Here is an 18,948-nt window from a genome sequence, read left to right on the forward strand (position 1 = left end):
GAAGTGAAGATTTCTGTGGCTTGAGGGGTTTTGGTGATTAATACAGGAACTACAAGCACATTACAGCTCTCATAATTTGCACCTTTCTCTCATGTAAAATCCAGGGGTAAAAAAAATTTTAAAAGTTAATTTAAAAAAAAAAGAAAAAAAATTTTTAAAAAATGCAATTATTTTTAAAAAATTCATAATGTTTTCGCAAAAATTTTTAATCTTTTTAAATATAAAATTTTTTAATTTTTTTAAAATTTCAAAAAAAATTCCCCAACCCAAGAAGCGTTGAAAGGGATTTTGTTTCCCAGGGCCGAAAAAAAAAGCCAAGGTTTTCTACGGTTTTTTCGGGAAAAAAAATTTTAGGAAAAATATTTTGCAGGGAAACTTTTAAGATTTCCCTTAACCCAACCCCCGCTTTCAAACGGAAGTGGGGGGTTATTTTTTTTAAAAATTTTATAAGGAACCTTTTTTAATAAAAACATTTTTCCCCACATTGACCCCTTTTCAAAAAAAAGTTTTTTCCCCAAAAAAAATTTTTAAACACTTTAAAAGTTTATCTGCCTCCTTTTTAAACCCCCAAAGCTGAGAGGGCCTTTTTTAACTGCGGCCTTTTAAAAGCTTTTATGGTTTTTTTTGGCTGTTGTTTTAGGTGTCTGGGGCCCGACTGGGCCTTTGGGAAAGGGCCCCAGGCCCGGCCAAAAAAAGGGACGGTTTTCCCAAAAAACCGGGGTTTTTTCCCCCCAGGCTGTGTAAATAAAGATTTTTTTTTAAAAAGGGAAAGGGGAAATAGAAAACCACACGCAAAGAGTGGGAATTTTAAAAAAGGAATTCGGGTTGCCTTGGTGGGCTTTTTGTTTTTAAAACGGGCCCACAAGCCAAAAATTACAGCTTCAAATTTCCCTTTTTCTTTTTTTCCCTCCATGTAAAATTAGGGGTAAAAAATTTTTAAAAAAGTTTTTGTAAAAAAATTAACTTAAAACAGAAAATTAATGAAAAATTTTTGTTTTTAAAGGGTTTTTTTAAAAATTTAATTTAAGAAACAAATCGTTTTTTTCCCCAAAACAGATTTTTTTAAAATTTGGTTTAATAAAAATAAACAAAAAAATTTTTTATTTTTTTTAGCCCAAGAAATCCAAGCTTTTTTGCTTCAATTTTGCGCAGTGTTTTGGGTATTAAGTGGTTTATTACTTTAGGCAAGATGAAAGGGTTTTTCCCCCAAAAAAAAACGGACCCCTTTCCAAAAAAAATTGGTTTTTTTAAGTTAAAATATCAAGAAAAAATTTTTAAAAGGGGGGAATTTAAAATTTTTTTCAAATTAAAAAAATTTTTTTAAACCCTTCAACTAGGGATGTCCCTGGGGTTTTTTTAACTTGGGAAACAAAATTGTATTTACAAAAACATTTCTCCCAGTTATCCCTATTGGCAAAAAATTTCTTTTTAATAATTATTTTTTTTTCACTTTTAAATTTTTTAAAAATGATAAAACCCCGCTGCGGTTTTGGAACCCTTAAAAGCTGGAGATGCCCCCTTTTTTTTAAATGCTTTTTTAATTTGGTTTTACCCTTCCCCCGGTTTCTTCCCAAAAAGTCCCCCTCAGCTAAAAATTCCCAAAAAGGCTTGCCCAAAAAATTTATTCATTGGTTTCCCCTTGGCCAACCCGTAGCCCCTTTTCCCCCTTGGGAACACTTAAATTTTTTTGACTTGCAATTTTCTTAACCCCGGGGGGGAAAATGGACTTTTGCCCCAAAAAGGTAATAAAAATTTTAAATGCCCCATTTATCGGGGCCCTTTTTTTTTGAAAAGGGGAAAAAAAATTTCAGGTCCCAAAACAAAAACAGTGCACGGGGGAATTTCTCCGGGGTTTCGCTTTAAAGCTTTTTTTAAGGGCCAAGGGTTTTCCTCGGTGAACCATTTTCGAACCATTTTTAAAAACCTAAATTCTTAAACCGCTGGTCCCCAAAAAGAAATAATCCCAAATATCAAGGTAGTTTTTTTAATTAACCCCCCTTGGGTTCCAAAAAATTCCCGGAATTAAACAAAAGGTTTTGAAAAAAGGGGCTTTGGAAGGAAAAGGAGAAGCCCAAGCCGAAAATTTGGGTTCCAAAATTGCCCGGTCTATTTTAAGAACCCGTTTTATGGGTGAAAAAAGAACTTTTAAACCCCGGGGTGAAATAAAAGGGTTTTTAAACCAGTGGTTTTTTTGGGTATACAAATTTTGAATTTAAAAACCCCGGGGGGTTCCTTTTTTGGGCAAAATCACCCCAAGGTTTTTGGGGGGGAAAAAACTTGAACCGCGGAATTTTTAATCAAACAAAAAAGAAGGGTGCAAAAAACCAGCTGTTTCCTATTCCTTTTCCAAAAACCCATAAAGGGGGTTTATGGAACGAGTCAATTTTCTTTTTCGGGCTGGTTGGGTGATAATTTATTCTTTTAAAATTTTCTGGGTTTTTTGGTGTTTCCGGGGAAGGGGTTTTTTTAAAAAAGGGGGTTCGGGCCATTTAAAAAAATAAAAATTTTTGGGGTTAATCATTTTCCAACCCTTTAAAGGATTCCCTTTTAACCAAAAATGGTAAAATTATTTTTTTAAATTAAAAAGATTTTAACAGTATAAAACCAAAAATCAATGTAAATTAAACGTATTTTTGTAGTTTGGCCCAAAATTTTTTCAAAAAAATTAACCCTTCTGGGGCCGGAACTTTTTGGTTTTTTTTAAAATTCCGTGGTCCGTAATTACCAAAAACATCTTTTAAAATGGAGGAAAAAAAGGGCTCTGGAAAAATTAAAAATTTACTTAATTTTTCCCAAGGGAATTTACGGTTTGGCCTTTATTCTTTAAATAATTTTTGTTTTTTAACTACCCGAAAAAATAACAGACCCCCCTTTTTCCCAAAATATTAGAAAAACGAACAAAAATTAATTTTAAATTTAAGATTTACTTTTTTAAAAAATAAAAGTAAAATAAAATAAGCCCTTAAAATATTCTAGGAAGTTGAAATTAACCCCATTTACCTTTGGGAAAGTAGGCCCAAAAATTCATATAAGGAAAATTAAAATAAAAAATTAAAAAGGGTATTCCCCCAAAAGAATTTTTTTGAAAAAAATTTTGGAATAACCCCCTCAGTCGGTTTTAAAAAATTAAGCCTTTCCCCCTTTAAGTTCAATTTGGCAAACCAGTTTTAAATTTTTTTTCTTAAGGCTTCGGTTTCCGGGTTTTTTTTCCTTTTGTTTAAAGAATGGGTAACCTTTTTTTTTTGGTCCAATATTTCCAAAAAAGGGAAAAAAAAAAAAAACCTGGACTAAAGGGGAATCCTTTTTTTTTGAAGGAATTGAAAATACTTTTTTTGGTACCAAAAAATTAAAAGAAACAAAACCCGGTTTTTTTCAGCGACTTTTCCCCGGGGTCTTTATAAGGTTTCCACAAAAAAAAACTGGGTTATGGAAACCCGGTTAAAGGAATTTAAAGGTTTGAAAAGGGGATTTTTTAAAATTTCCCCAAACCTTTTTTTAAAATAAAAAAAAAAAACCTTTCCCCATTTGAAACCCAAATTTTTCCCCTTTCGAACCTTTTTTAATTTTTTTAAATTTTGGCAAAAATTTTTTCCCATTTGATTCAAAAAAAAAAACCCACAAAAAATTTTCTTTCCCAAAAAATTTAATTTTTAGCCCTGAAGAAATTTTCATAACGTAGAAGTGGGGGAAAAAACACCATGGGGGGGGGCCAAAAAAAAAGAAAGACCCTTTTTAAAGGGGGAAAAAAGGGATGTGGGGGTTTAAAGGACACCAATAAATATTTAGCCCCTTTAACGGCGTTTTTTAATCAAAACCAGATGTTTGGGCTATTTTTTGAGAGCAATTGGCCGGGTTTTTTAAAAATGAAACCTGGAAAAACCTTTCCCCCGTCCCTCATCGAAAAAAAAAAAAAAAATTGGGGGCATCCTATGTTTAAAGGGGGAAAAAAACCCCCTTGGGAAGCCAAACCTTACTGGGGGTTCCCAAAATTTGTTGACTTTGTTCCCTCTATAACCGGACTCGTGTGTATGTGTGGGTTTCCATGTAAGGGGAAACAGTTTTGGCCCCAAACCCACAGTAAACCCCCCAAAGGGGGGGGCCCATGGTTTTAAAACTTTAAAATTTTTTCCCAAAGGGGATTTTTTCCCCCTACTTACGCAATTATTTAAAAAAAAAATTTTTAAAATATTATAGATATTTTTTAAAAATTTTATATTTTTAAAATTTTAAAAAATTTATAATTATTACCTTAGTTTTTAAATAATTTGGAAGGTATTTGGTGTTTTGCTGAATTAATTGTAAAGCCCTTGACCCAAAGGCAGATTTTAAGCAAGTAGGGGGTAAATGGTTGTAGAGCCCTGACCAAATTTTTAAAACACTCAGGGAACCTAATGCATTTGGTTGTGGTTTTTTTCCCTTTTCTCAAATTAAAACTTTTCATTCCCTGTCCGTGGGCCCAATCCGGTATTTCCCACTCTTGATTGCTGTAATGCCACTTTTTTTCCCCCAGAAAACTTTTACGGGTTTTTTTAATTTCAGTGCCGGGTGCACCTCCAAAAGCCCTTTTGGGGCCCTCTTGGGGCCGTGGACTTAAATTTCCAGGGATCAAAAACCCAATTTTTGCCCAGCTTTCCCCTTTTAAAAGGGCAACTGAGGGTAGGCATTATTAATTTTCCTCCAAAAAAGCCTTTTGAGACTTCCCCGAAAAACCCTTTTTTCAAAATTTAAGGGGCTCGTCCAGAAGGCCGTTTTGATTCATTTTTTGCCAAGCTCCAGTTTTCCTCAAACTAAAAATCAAAGGCTTTTCACTGCTTTGGGGCTAAAAAGCCCCTTTTTTGGGCCCTTTTAATGTTTTCATTTTTCCGGGCCCCTATTTTCATTTTAAAGGGATTTGGAAAAATTACCAATTGGGCCAGGCGTGGGGATTTTAGGTTTTTGGGGCTTGGTTTTGCCTCTAAACCAAACCCAGATGGGGGTTTTGGGGGCTTTAAGGGGTGGGGGGGGGGCCAGCTCTAGAGTGCGGGAAATTGCTCACTTCGGCATTTTCCCTAGGCCTGTTTGCAGCTCACTTTTGTCCCTTTGATTTTCTAAAATTTTTCAATATGGGGGAAAAGGGTTTTGACAAGGGACCTTTTTTTGTTTAAGGGTAACAGTATTTTTTTAAAAAAAGGCAAGAAAAAAAAAGGTTCCCTTTAAAAGAAACACCCCCACACACACACACACCCCCAAACCACACACAAAAATATAAAATGGTTTTAAACCCTTTTTTTTGCATTTTTGCAAAAAAAAAAGGGGCTCTTTAATGTATAAAAAAATTTTTTAACCAAAAATTTAAAAAATCCAAAATTTTAATTAAAAATAAAACGATCAAATTCAAAATTTATTTAAAAAACTTTAATACAATTCAACATAAAAACCCCACACACACCACACCAAAATACACACACACAAAATATAAAAACTTAATATATATATATTATTTTAAAATTATTATATATTTTAAAATATAAAAGGGGCAAATAGTGCAAAAATTTTTAAAATTTTCCCATAAAAAATTTAAAAATAAAAATTTTTAAAAATTGTAAAGGTTTTAGTTTTATAATTTTAAACCCTTTTTTTTGGGAAAAAACCTTAGGCCCAAAAAATGGCCAAATTGAATTAATGGACACAGGGGGAAAAAAAGACCCCAGGGGTAATTTACTGGGGACATTAAAAAATTTAATCCCAATTCTCCCCTTTTGAAAAAAGGGCCCTTTTGGGAGTTTGGGTTGGGGGAATCAAGCTTTTTCCCGAGAGGGGCCCTAGCAGAAAAAGATGAGATGTAAAAAACAAATGCAGACCTTTTTTGGAAACCGGTCCCCCCAAGCACCCCGGCAATCAAAAAGCAGCAACATTTTTCTGGAAGTCTGGTGGAAATCAGTTTTGGTGCGGTTTTGGGGAAGGGGCCCCAAAGGGGGCAGAGAGGGGGGGGGGAAGTTGCCCCCCAAAGATTTGTCTCTGTTTGACTGATTGTTTTGGTACCCCATTGGGGGGGTAACGGGGTGAAGCTTTGGAACTGGGGCCTTGTGTGTCTTTTAAAAGATGGCATAAAAAACCTGAAAATCTTGATCAGTCCAATCAAGGTCCTTCCAGTTTTTAATAAACTTGTGTGGGTGTAATTATTCTGCTTTTAGTATTCAGAAAAACTTTAAACCCGGATGTTTTTGGGAATTTGGGGCCTTCAGGGGTTTTTAATTGAGCTTTTATTCGTGCTCCCTTTTATGACCCAATTTAGTGAAAAGAAAAACCCCCAAAAACTTAATTCAGGCTTTTTTTTTATAAACAAAACCCAATTTTTTTTATCCCGATTTTCAATGAAACTTTTTGGTTCCCAAATCGCCTCTTGAAACCCGCATTTTGAAATTTTCCCTTTTTCCCAAGGGGGAAAGAAAAATTAAAAAGCCCCCAGTGTACTCTCTTTTGTATCCACATCACCCAAACCCAATGTCACCCCCTTGACATTTACCCGGGCCCTTTCTATTCTCATGGCCCCGGTGGGCCTGTCTTCTCAGTGGCCCTTGCATAGATATAGGCCCAAAATCCCAAGTTTTTCTTCCCCCGGGGCATAATTTTAAAAAGGGTCGGGACCGTGGGTTTTGGGGTTATGACCGTATTGCTCTGCACCTGGTTGATTTCCTAAAAGAAAAAGCCCATCGCCCCCCTTTTTGGTGGGGGAAGGGGACAGTTTTTCAATTTCTGCTTCAAACCCTGCAAAACCCGTAAATTAGCCACACCCTAAAGGGGGCCAAAAAACAGCATCAAATTGTGCCTTATTTGTTGACGGATTTGGGGATCTATCAAAAGGGGGTTGCCCTTGCTGGTTTTAAAATTTGCAGGGACAACGAAAAACCCGAATTCGGGATAGTCAAATGAAAAAGGCGGGGTTTTTTCCCAATACCCAAGGGCCAATTGTGTTTTTGAAACTAGGCAGGCGACTGGATTTTTTTTTTTTTCATTTTTGGTTTTTTTACACATTTTTATCAATCATACAGGTCAATCTAAAAAAATATTAGTTCAAGTTAAAATGTTTGGGGTTTCCGTAGAACTTTAAAAAACCCTGCACAAAATTATGTTGTGGGGTCCTTTGTGTGTGTGTTTTGGGTTGTGTGTGTGGGGGTGTGGTGGGGGGAGTGTTGGGGGTTTTTTAATTGGGGGGCGAGGCGAGAGCTCCCTTTTGGTGCCAGTGTCCCCCCGTTTCCCCCCAGCTGGGGAAAACAAATTGAAAAAGGGGGCATGGGGAAAAACCCCCAAAAATTTTTAAGGATTTTTTTAAAAATTGATTTTGTTTACTGAACAAAAAACCCCAAAAACATATATTTTTTGGAAAGGGTTAAAAAGAAGAAAAATACCTGTTTTTTTGGGGGAAATTTAAAAATCAGAAATTTTTAGTAAAATTAAATTTTTATTTTTTCATTTCCAATGAATTTCCCCCGTTAGGATATTTTTATTTTTTATAAATTAATAGAAATTTTACCCCATCCTTTTGAATTTTTTTTATTTTATGTTTTAATATTTTAAAGGAATTAAAATTTTTGTGGACAAGAAAACATAAGAGCCTTTTGAAAAAAAAGCCAATGATTAGGGTCGGACTTTTGGGATGTCTACGGAAATATTTTTATTTTTTTTTCAGGATAATAAAGGCTCTCCCTTTTAAATATGTATTTTTTTTTTAAATTTTTTTTTTAAAAAAATTTTTGTCACCCTTTGTTTTTTAAAAAGGTCAAAATGCATGTGTTAATAATAATAATAATAATAATTTTTGGGTAACACTTTATTTTTTAAGGGGGCCTTAATCAACACTTACAAGATTTAAATATTTAAAAAAAATTAAATGATGAAAATTACATAAAGAAACCCAACCAAACCAACCCTAACCATACATAATTTAACGTAGTTAATTAATATTACTCAGTACTTAAATGTATAATTACACTGTAACAATGAAACCTTTAAATAAAGTGTAGTTAATTAATATTACTCAGTACTTAAATGTATAATTACACTGTAACAATGACACCTTTAAATAAATAGGAATTACTAAGAATGGATGAAGGAACCAATCACTTAATTAATCAAATCTTCCCCTGTCCTTTTCTTTTTCTTCTAGGGACGCTGTATAAATTTCAATCGGGTGCAGCATCAACAGACGACAGCATCCCGTCTCTGAAATACTTTGACTTCCAAGTAAATCAGATGGAACAACAGAAAAAAAGTGTAATTTCCCTGAGATGACATAGCTTATCATTGGCCACTTTAGAGTATCTTGTTTCAGCTCTTATAATATTGGCTTTCCAAAACTTATAATTCTGATATCTCTCAAGCTACTGAATGGCAAGCGGATGACTAAATAGATTAACAAAAAAGAAATAAATACAATTCTGATTTTGCAGCTGATCTGGTTAGCTTTAATGCATAGCAAAGGCTTTTTCGTGTTCTGACCATATTGTGCCTTCTGCGAGGGAAAAAAACAAACTAATCTTATGGACACAGACGGAGGCTATTAAAAAAAAAAAATCAGAAAGAGATGAGGCTCTTTGCCGTTGGCTGAGAAATAGAACTAATCCCAGTAGGCTCATGTAGTGCAGAAGTACTTTGCCTCTTGGCAATGTCTATTCACAAAAATCTCTCCAAGCCCACTATCATCGGATGCCTAGCGGGGCTTCTTTGACTGGAGATCTTGTCATTTTAACACTAAGAAGTGCACAAGCATGACAAATTGTAGACAGAATGCCCTAAGGTATTAGATGCAGTAAGACTTTGCCCTTTAGTTTGCAAAGACACCTTTCTGTCAATGCGAGAGCAGCGCAGAGAAATTAATAGAGCGTTATTGTACTGCGAGACACCCTGTGTCCAAAGCTCTCCGCAGGTTTTGAGGGATAGATTTACCTCTGGTGACTGGTGCTTTCTCCCCATTTATTTGGCTGTCTGTTCTGTGCTCACTAATGCATAGACCTTCACAATTCGGACACATACCCCTCAGTTAAAGGTTTTAATACATCGGTACAACTGTCCAACCACTGGATGTCCAAAACTTTTGCGCACAAGTTTTCTTGGCATAGGAATATCAAACTTTGATTGATCTTAATTCAACTTTAGATATTATCTTTGATATAACGTTTGACCAATCTAGACATTTTCTGTAGAAATTAAGAAGCTCCTCAGCTGTGTAATGTGACGCCCTCATCAGATATACTAAGAAGATAGATCAAACCGAAAGGGGCAATGACGGATGAGTATTGTTCATTTCCAGACATTATCCACATTGCACTCCCCCTCCACTTGGGCACAGAAAAGCGAGCAATATATTTATTTTAGATTTCTTAACGCACTGTCACGACGACGATCGCGAATGATGTCAGTGTCAGTGGAAACACTGTGGGGAGGAAGGGGGCGGCAGCTGAAGAAAAAGGCTCGAACGATCCAGTCACTTCGATACGCTACTTCAGATGCAAAATGGATATTCGAGTCAAAATCTGACAAAGTGTGCCGGTTTGACGGGAAGTGGTATAGACCATGACCAGTGGCTGGGTCAGTGGGATGTCTCAGTGCAAGCAGGGAAGCTTATCAGATGACACTAAAAATAAGTTCATCAACCATCAAGTTTGAGGGGGAACAGAATGGGGCGCAGTAGCTCACATTCGGTAGGCATGTAAGTGTGCAAGATGGCAGGACCGTTGGGGGAAAGCCTTGCTTGGTATTTTTGTTTCTATCATAATTGTAGGGACTTTAATTATTATACCCCCCAAAAAAAAAATAATAAATAAAAAACAGGAATAAATAAAGCCAGGAATGTTGAAACATTTGAAATCGCTCCCAGAGTGACACTTACAAGTTGTTTAATGCACTTGATAGCTAGGTGAGTGTATTCATCATGTTTTATGTAGATTTTTTTTTTTTTTTTTACAGGATATCAATTAAGTGTTAGTAAAATGTATTTAGGTTTTTACATGTTAGTTGCAATATGGCTTAATAATATCGCTAATATAAATATATTATATCTTTACTATAATGTATCTATAAATATATTTATCCACTTCAACATCACCAGAGCACATCTGCTTTGCTTTCTCTTTATTATTGTTTTTGGGTTGTTTTATTTACCTTTCATGTTGCATTTTACATTGTTATATTTATATTTTCACTTCATTTGTGGTTCTTGTGTGTTTTTATATATTTTATATGGTTCATTAATGTGTGTGGAGAGAAACTGATTGTAAACTTTTCATATTTGTGTATCAAATTGGGTTTATTCTGTGTAATACTGAATTAAGCGCACCAGCTATCAAAATAATATTAATAATTTTTGTTAAAAAATAGGAATTATTTAAAAAAAAAATGCACCTGTTTTACCTTTAAAATAGAAATGACCACAAAGTTTTATTGTAGAAATTGGATAGAAAATTTAATTTAATTTAATTTTTAAGCAACTGATGGACTATTTGTTTGATGACAGCTGTGCACTATTTGTTGTACATAAAAAAGGAAAGAAATAATGTATTTGTAATGATTATTTGTTAATTTAATTAAATCCCATTTAGCTTTTGACACAATGATTTTTTAATATTAGTATACTTGCAGCCCTTGTGATTATAGTGCCTCACGTCCCACTGCAGTCCGCCAATGACTGTAATTTCAGTAGGTTTTTTTCTTTTTTCTTTTTTTCAAGCATACATTATATAGTTATTATTATAATCGTGTATTTAGGAAGTTAAAAAATTTTTTTTTTTTTTTTTTTTTTTTTTTTTTTTATATTATATATATATATATATATATATATATATATATTCCTCTGAAACAACGGGTCTTCAGATATAAATTTCACTAGTGCATGGTTAAAACGACTATTACAACAGTATAGTGCCCCGAAGCAATTAACAAAAGCACATAAATAATAATGAGACAGAAATGGCCAGTCCCTTTGCCCTCACAGTAGCAGTGTTCTCTTCACTAGCACTGGCACGGCCGTGACCGCTGCATTTTGACAGCTGATTTTACAAAATTGCCATTTGACTTGTTGATTTGTTTCTCATCCACGGATAGTTAAATAGTTTGATCTGTTAAGAAAAGCCGACACCCACACCTCCTTAAAACAATGAGCTATGTTCAACTGTGTTAGTCAAGTTGTTAGTTTTTTTTTTCTGCAGTTGGGTTTTGTGCTTATGCCAAGTAATGACACCAGACACTCGACGCATTTGTACACAGCACGCGTGATCTCACATGACAGATTTCAGAAGAATCTGATTTCAGTCTCATCTTCCCATTTCCTTTATTCAGCCAGTGTATTGAACGTTTCAGAGAGTTTTGTATCTTTTGTATTTTGCATTTTGCTGCTATTGTGTATAAAATAAACGGCAACGTTGTGTTTACATGAAGCTTGTGGCCTTTCTAAAGCACCTGTCCCAGTATTGGGGTACTGACACTTTAAATGATCTCATAGCACTCACACTTTAAGCAGATTACTCCCCAATGTACAGTCATTGATCGCATACTTACACTCAGTTCATAGTAGTGTATAATTAATAGCCAAAGTTTCATATTGATTAACCTTGCTTTAAAAACCAAAACATCATGGCGTATCTGTCTCATCTGACTAGTAGCACCAACTGAAATGTTTGTTTTTGAAGTGTTGTAAATTCATACACAGCTCTTTTTCTGGTTTTAGGGACTCGTTATAACCTGAGTCAATTAATGTAGATCGATTTGGAGATGCTACCCTCACCATTAGTCAGTATAATGTAACAAAATTATATTGTAAATAATTTGGGGTTCTGTACTTATCTACATGTTTTCTCATTTAGTTCGATCTTCCAATTTTAGGCTGCTACAAACGTAATATTTATCTCCTTCCATCCAGCTAACCCTGCGGTCTCCAGCTGGTGCCTCGTACCCCAGCAATGCGTGACCAAAAGCTTTCACATAGTTAGTGCTGGCTTATAATTCCCCCTTGAAATGAGGCGTAAGAGACATTTCACACACCTGGTTATGTACCATAAAACCACTTCTTTTAAAGTGTCAAACTGTGTCTTTACAACATAACATTAAGGTCTCCAAAGGAGATTTTTCCACTTAAGCTACAAAAACTTTGAGTTGAGTGGTCTGGCCCCGATCATGACACAGGTTGTTTGCACTGTGTTTGATAGAAGTGTTATGGGGGTGGTGAATGCTGGAATTTATTATAACTTTTTTATTCTCCTTCCAAGTTTTATTGAAGTGGAACTTCAACTTCTATCAAGAAAACTGTTTGAAATTAGATGAGTTGATTTTTTATTATTTTAATCTACCCCCCAACCCCCTTTTTGTTCCAAAAAGTGTCATTAACTGGCTATTGATTGTTTTTGGCAATAAGAATTTTTCTAATTAATATTCTTTGTAATTTATTTTTTATTGCTTACATTTTCCTGAAAACTTGGTTTGTGTTGTCAAATAGAGAATATATAAAGTTTATATTGTTCCTAAATGATGCAGGAGTGGCTTCTGAACAAAATCCGACAGGATTTCCTCACCTAATGATTAAAACATGAATCCTCACTTCCTCAATGTTTTCAATGGAAAAAGCCAGATTAATGCAGCTGTTCTTTAAACCTGGTTTGGGTTTACAGGTTTATCCCAGTTTTTCACAGTTGTCTAAGAAATCGGGGGTTATGGTGATTAAACACTGCAGAAATACTAACCTTTCAAAGAGGGGCCCCACTGGAATCAAGAGTTTACTTTTAAAGACCATCTTGTTGACACTTGATTTTATGCAAGCATTTTCAAAGTGAATAAAAACCTAATCCTGCTCATACTGTAAAGAGTTTAAATTGCATGTGCAACATGTGGAAGGTGCAGGTTGGTGGGATTACTGTTTATGGTATTTTACATAATGTTTTTTAGCAACTTAGAACTATTACATGCTGTTCAGTGACCGCACTTTGCCGACCACTGATGCCAGCACACTTTCCTCAGTGCTGGAAAGGTTAGAGGGTGGGAGAATCACTCTTGTCTGGTTAATGCTAAAAACCAACATACGAGTGTCAGTTAACTTTTGACTCCAGCATGAGAGTGAAAATATCACTCTCCACACACCATGCTATAAAAAATGACTGACACATCTCTCAGCCAATCCAATAAGGTTGCCACAAATGAGTACGTGGCTTGCAGCTAATAATAGTCACCTTGCCACTGGTCAGAAAAGTTCAGTTAATGGACATGGAAAGAAACGATGACCGGCATTGATTTTTCTGCTGGTTTCAGAGCCTTTGTGTCATCTGATGTGTCATCCCAGAACAGCTTTTTAGAATTTTACAGCAGATGTTTGAGCAATTTACACTTATATTTCAGGTTGCAACAGAAAAATGCTACAGTGGGAAAATTTCCCTTTATTTTCTCATTTGCAGAATATTACTGAATATTAGCAGTGTGCGAGTGATCAAAAGGTGATTTGCTCTCAAATCAACATAAAGCAGTCAGTGACACATGTTCCAGTTGTCATTTATGAGGGCTGTGGAGGAAACACAGACTATTCCCCAGTTGGGTCCAGCCCAGCCAACACCCGCCCATAATCCAGCCTGCTCACTGCAGAGATGCACTGAGAGGAGGCGTTTTACTACCTCAGATGCTCCAAGTTCTCTAAGCACAAACACAGGCCGCCCACGCTTCAGCACCACCCTCTCCCAGCCGCTGGCATCATTTACCATTACAAGGTTTTCCCTGTGTTTTTTTTGACGGATGATGGGGCCCTCATTGCTATGCAAGTGCCCAGATGAATCATAAACCTATACCATTATGCCATTATCGCAATTTTTGCTGATGTGGACCAAGCGCGCCAAGTGTTTTTGGTGGATTATAAAATCCAGGGATTATAAATGCCTGATCCCCTCAGTGAATGGTAGAGGCAAACAAGGTGGAAGTGAACACAAGCCATCTTATCTAATGAATTGGGTCAGTGAGCACAGAAAAATTCAAAGATCCCCCGTATCATGCCTGCTACCTTTACTTTGGTTAATCCTCAAATAACAGAAATGTTCTGGGCAATGGCATTGTTGAAAAAAATGATAGCAAATGGTTGAGTGACAACATGTTTATCACCTTCAGTCAATGTCAAAGCTTTATGATGAAAAAACAAAATAAATGGACAATCTGAATATTTTTATTTACTGATTTATTCGGTATGGAGACATACATTAGGGTGCACTATCATCAACAGCAATTCAAAATATTTCATAATGTCCACTATCTGCATGTTGGCCTCCAGATAAATTCTCTTTCCACTTTTATATGCTTTGGTATTTATAAAATATAATGATTCTTAATAAAGTATTAATAATCTATTTCTTTCATGTTTATATACAATAAAGGGGTTAGTAAGACATTTGAAAGAAATACTTATTCAGCAGGGATGTTGGTTTGTTTACTGTATTCTTGATCAAAAAAAAAAAAATGCAGCATTGGGGAATATAAGGGACTTCTTAAAAATCTTACTGACCCCCAGACTTTTGCTACTTTTATAGTATTTTTTTATTATTATTTTTTTATACTTGGCAGCCTCTTATTACAAGTAAACCTCAGCTATTGTATTGTATTGTATTTTTTTATCTTTTTTTTTTTTTTAAGTGCCTTTACCAGCATCTTAGTCACAAGTGTAAATAAAGAAACCCTAAATCATTGTTAAAACCCAATGATGATTTATTTACCCTACAAAATTGTTTCACTTATTATGACATCAATTGCTGGTGAAATGAAAATCTGCTAATCCCCCGGCTAACGTCACCTTTGCTATAATCCTTAACAGCCAACAGCTGCAATGTGTTATGTGATTATGATGTTCACAAAAACAACCTTTGAAGCAGCCGCACCAGCAAACTGTTTGTTGTTTGTGTGTGTGTGTGTGTGTGTGTGTGTGTGTGTGTGTGTGTGTGTGTGTGTGTGTGTGTGTGTGTGTGTGTGTGTGTGTGTGTGGATTAGTCATACCCCAGGTGGTCAGCATTGACGGTCTCATTCAGCTTCCTCTTTTCAGTTTGAATCTGTTATATAAATGATCTTGCACTGTATACCATTGATGTACTGTAGATAATAACTAAAGCCAGCGTAACATGTTTGTGTTCGAGCTCAAAGAACTTGTTGACTTCACCTATCTGGTTTCCTGAACTACTTCAACTCCTTTGCACTGAAAAGCTGCACTGACGTCTATAACTCATGTCCTGAGAGGCAGAAGGCTGACCACCACCCTCTCATTTTTACTTGAGCAGGTCTGCAGCAGACTTTTATTCTTTACCTTTTTACGAGCCGCAGATCCATTAAAGGCCAAACTGCTGTAATTTAATCATTTTCATTGTGGAAAATGTTCACGATCAATGTGATAGATTTCTTCATCAATCAATATTACATACTGTAGGTTCACAGACTCCAAGCCCTGAATTGAAGTGATCAGGCCATGAATTTCAGTTTTATGAACCACATCGCTTCTAAAAGTTCATTAGTAAAGCCAGCTATGCACTGATCTACGGCTGCATCAGGAAAATTAAATTAAAAACTGGACAGACAGCTTTTAGCATCTCTATTTGTCACTGTATCATTTTAAACCACTACATTTATTCTTTCTAAAATTGTTTGTAAGGTGTCAGCTTTTCAAAAATAAAGCACACCTGTCATTTTCAATGTCACCTTCATTTAATGTAATAACACACTAAATAATCCTTTTGTGATTTGCATTTAAATCCCTTTTTTTTAATAAAAAAATCAAACGTCTAGTCAAAATAATCTGTTATTTTTAAATCTAGTCTAAATCTATCCATATTATCTTGAATAATTCAATATTAATCAAAAGCTGTAAACACCTAGAAATCATAATTAAATCACAATTGTACTTCCCTTGAACCCGGTTATGAAAATAAATAAATAAATGCTGTTCCTACAGGGCAGAGGATGTCGTGGTTTTTTTTTTTTAATTCAGATAAACGGTGACTGAAGGTTGGGGGTAGAGAATACTGACGCTCGCTCTCACCTCCTACCCCAGGGCACACCAGGTGAGAGATGGAGAGAAAGAAAGGGTGAAAAGAGAGAAAGAGAGACACACAGCTGTGGAGTTCTTTACAGGCAGGCGAGAGGGCCCTGCAGGCATATCTCATTATTTGAAGGTCATCCTTTTTCATACGACAAAAACCCAGTGACATGTTAAAGTCTGTCCCAACCAATCTGCTGGACCCCATTTGATGGTCAAAAGGAGTAAACAACGAAACTGAAAAATAATTGCAGTGGGTATAGAAAAGAATCACCTCCCTTTAAAATAAATCACATCTTGTTGCTTTGCAGCCTGAAATAAAGACGGACATAGTTTTTGTTTTATCCAGCTGTATTTACTCAGTGCAACTTATATAACACCAACATGTAAATAAATAAACAGAATCACAGAGTTGGAAAAAGGATCACCACCTTGTGACAGTATTTTGTTGAACCACCTTTTGCTTTAAAATTGGGATTTGTCTCCACTCTTTTTTGCAGAACTGCTCAAGTTCAGTTCAATTTAATGGTGAGCGTTTGTGGACTGTAGTCTTCAAGATATTCAACAGATTTTCAAAGGGGTTTAATTCTGGGCTCTGACTAGGCCATGCAAGGACATTCACCTTTTTCTCCTTCAACCACTGTGAGATCAGTTTTGCATCCAGTTTGGAGTGAAGTCCTGATCCAGGGAGGGTCTGTGTTGTACCAAATACCTTCCAGTTCTTAATAATAGACTTCATTGTGCTTCTAGGCATTAATAAAACCTTGTATCCATCTCCTGACTTGTGCCTGTCCACAACTTTATCCCGAAGATCTTTTGACAGTGACTTGCCACTCATAGTTGATTGTTTGCTTCAGTTGCACTAGAAAGGACTGAAATGAACCAGGCAAGCTATTTTCATGCTGAGCTGATCAAAATGAGCACAGCTGATCACAGTTGAAAGTCAAATGGCTTTGTGTGCCATTGAGAAGGTGATTAGCTACACCTGACTGAGTTTACAAATCATTTTAGGATGGGGGTGATACTTTTTCCAACTCGGTAAGGGTTTTTTTTTTTTTTTTTTTTTTTTTTTTCTCTGACATTTTGGTGTTATATCTTTTACTTGAATGATGGAATACATATTTAAAAACAGCTGGATAAAACAACAAACTGTGTCCATCTTCATTTCAGACTGTAAAGCAACAAAATGAGCAGGTGATTCTTTTCTATACCCACTGTTTATGATGACATTATTCTTGTGTTGATCATTTACTGTATATATTTATTCAATGAGTTCAAAAAAACATAAAATAATGTTTATGGAAAGGAATGGAATGTAAATAGAACCTAACACAATAAACAAACAAACCACAAAATATTTTTAACAAAAGAAAACTTTAATTTAGCCAGTTCATTGTCATATTGTTTATTGTTTATATTGCTATACTTGATATGCATATTCATTGACATTATTTTTTTCACTTGGTTAAAATTACAGCTGTTCATACATTCACTCTAAACAATAAATGATGGTAACATGCACCGTCTGTACATCATAAACACAAAGAAACTTAAGTAGAGGACAGTGGTATCTTTATTCTTCAATGACTGTTCCTCAGGGTCTAGGCATGTAACCCAATTAGCTTATAATTGATGCACTTTGAAAATTAATTGTCTAAAACCAAAGGCTGGTTTATAATTACCTGTCTACATGCTGCATTTAGGACAAGAGATCTATTGACTGATTGTGACTGATTGATTGTGACTAAAGCACTATGGTGAACCCAACAGCCCACTGTTCACTACTGCCACCTGTGAAGTCAAATGTCAGCATACGGGGACCAGTCACTGAGCTAATTTACATCTGTGCCTTTACCAGGTGTGTATATACTGCATATGATTTCCATATGATGAGACACTGCAGCAATAAATATTAGAAACACCTCAGATTATGCAATTCACTTCAAGTTCAAGTATTTTACATGAACCACTTTTACAGGTTCCAGAATGGCAAGATTTTCTCTCATAACATAGACTGCCCAATACAGTGTTTACTGCCAACGATTGTTTTATTGGCAACCACTAAGTGATGCATAATTTGGAGTCATAATTTTAAATATGCTATTTTCTGCCTCAGCATGTATATTTTATCCCTGTGTCTTTCAGGCCATAAAATGCATCCACCAGATCTGCGTTGGGACACGACTCACTGCAGGCCCAGCGTGGATCTCTGCAAACAGATGCTCAGATTTAGCAATGAAACAAATGTAGGCCTTACATATTCTTTTGCCTTACATATCCAAAAGAAGATTTTATTCGAACTCATAAAATGAATAATAAAAATGCAGAATAAAGGCAGGTATTATTTATTAGAATTTCAAGTGGCTATTTCTTATATATCTAATATATATATTGCTAAAACTAAATATTAGGGCTGTCAAATGATTAATCACGATTAATCACATCCAAAATAAAAGTTTTGTTTACATAATATATGTATGTGTACAGGGTATATTTATTATGTATATATAAATACACACACATAAATTATATATTTAGAAAATATTTACATGTATATACATTTATATATTTATATTCTTATATTTTATATTATATATAAATATATTTAATATATAAACATAACATATTCTTCTTAAATATATACATGCATGTGTGTGTATTTATATATACATAATAAATATACACAGTATACACACATATATTATGTAAACAAAACTTTTATTTTGGATGTGATTAATCGTGATTAATCATTTGACAGCCCTAATATATATATATGTGTGTGTGTGTGTGTGTGTGTGTGTGTGTGTGTGTGTGTGTGTGTGTGTGGTAAATGTGTGTGTGTGTGTGTGTGTGTGTGTGTGTGTGCGTGCGTGTGTGTACAAAATTTTAAATATATTATAGAAACAAACTAGTACATAAATAATTAGTAA

At 35.1% G+C, this 18,948-nt stretch overlaps 1 long non-coding RNA gene across 1 annotated transcript; it reads left to right on the forward strand.

The window, feature by feature from the left end:
* Positions 1-17,150: 17,150 nt before the first annotated feature.
* On the forward strand, positions 17,151-18,351 carry LOC122141883. The gene is made up of 3 exons (XR_006158174.1): positions 17,151-17,212; positions 17,722-17,876; positions 18,164-18,351. It is a non-coding gene; the product is annotated as an uncharacterized LOC122141883 (long non-coding RNA).
* Positions 18,352-18,948: the final 597 nt, after the last annotated feature.

The sequence above is a fragment of the Cyprinus carpio genome, chromosome A5, assembly GCF_018340385.1.
Source record: "Cyprinus carpio isolate SPL01 chromosome A5, ASM1834038v1, whole genome shotgun sequence".
NCBI lineage: Eukaryota > Metazoa > Chordata > Actinopteri > Cypriniformes > Cyprinidae > Cyprinus > Cyprinus carpio.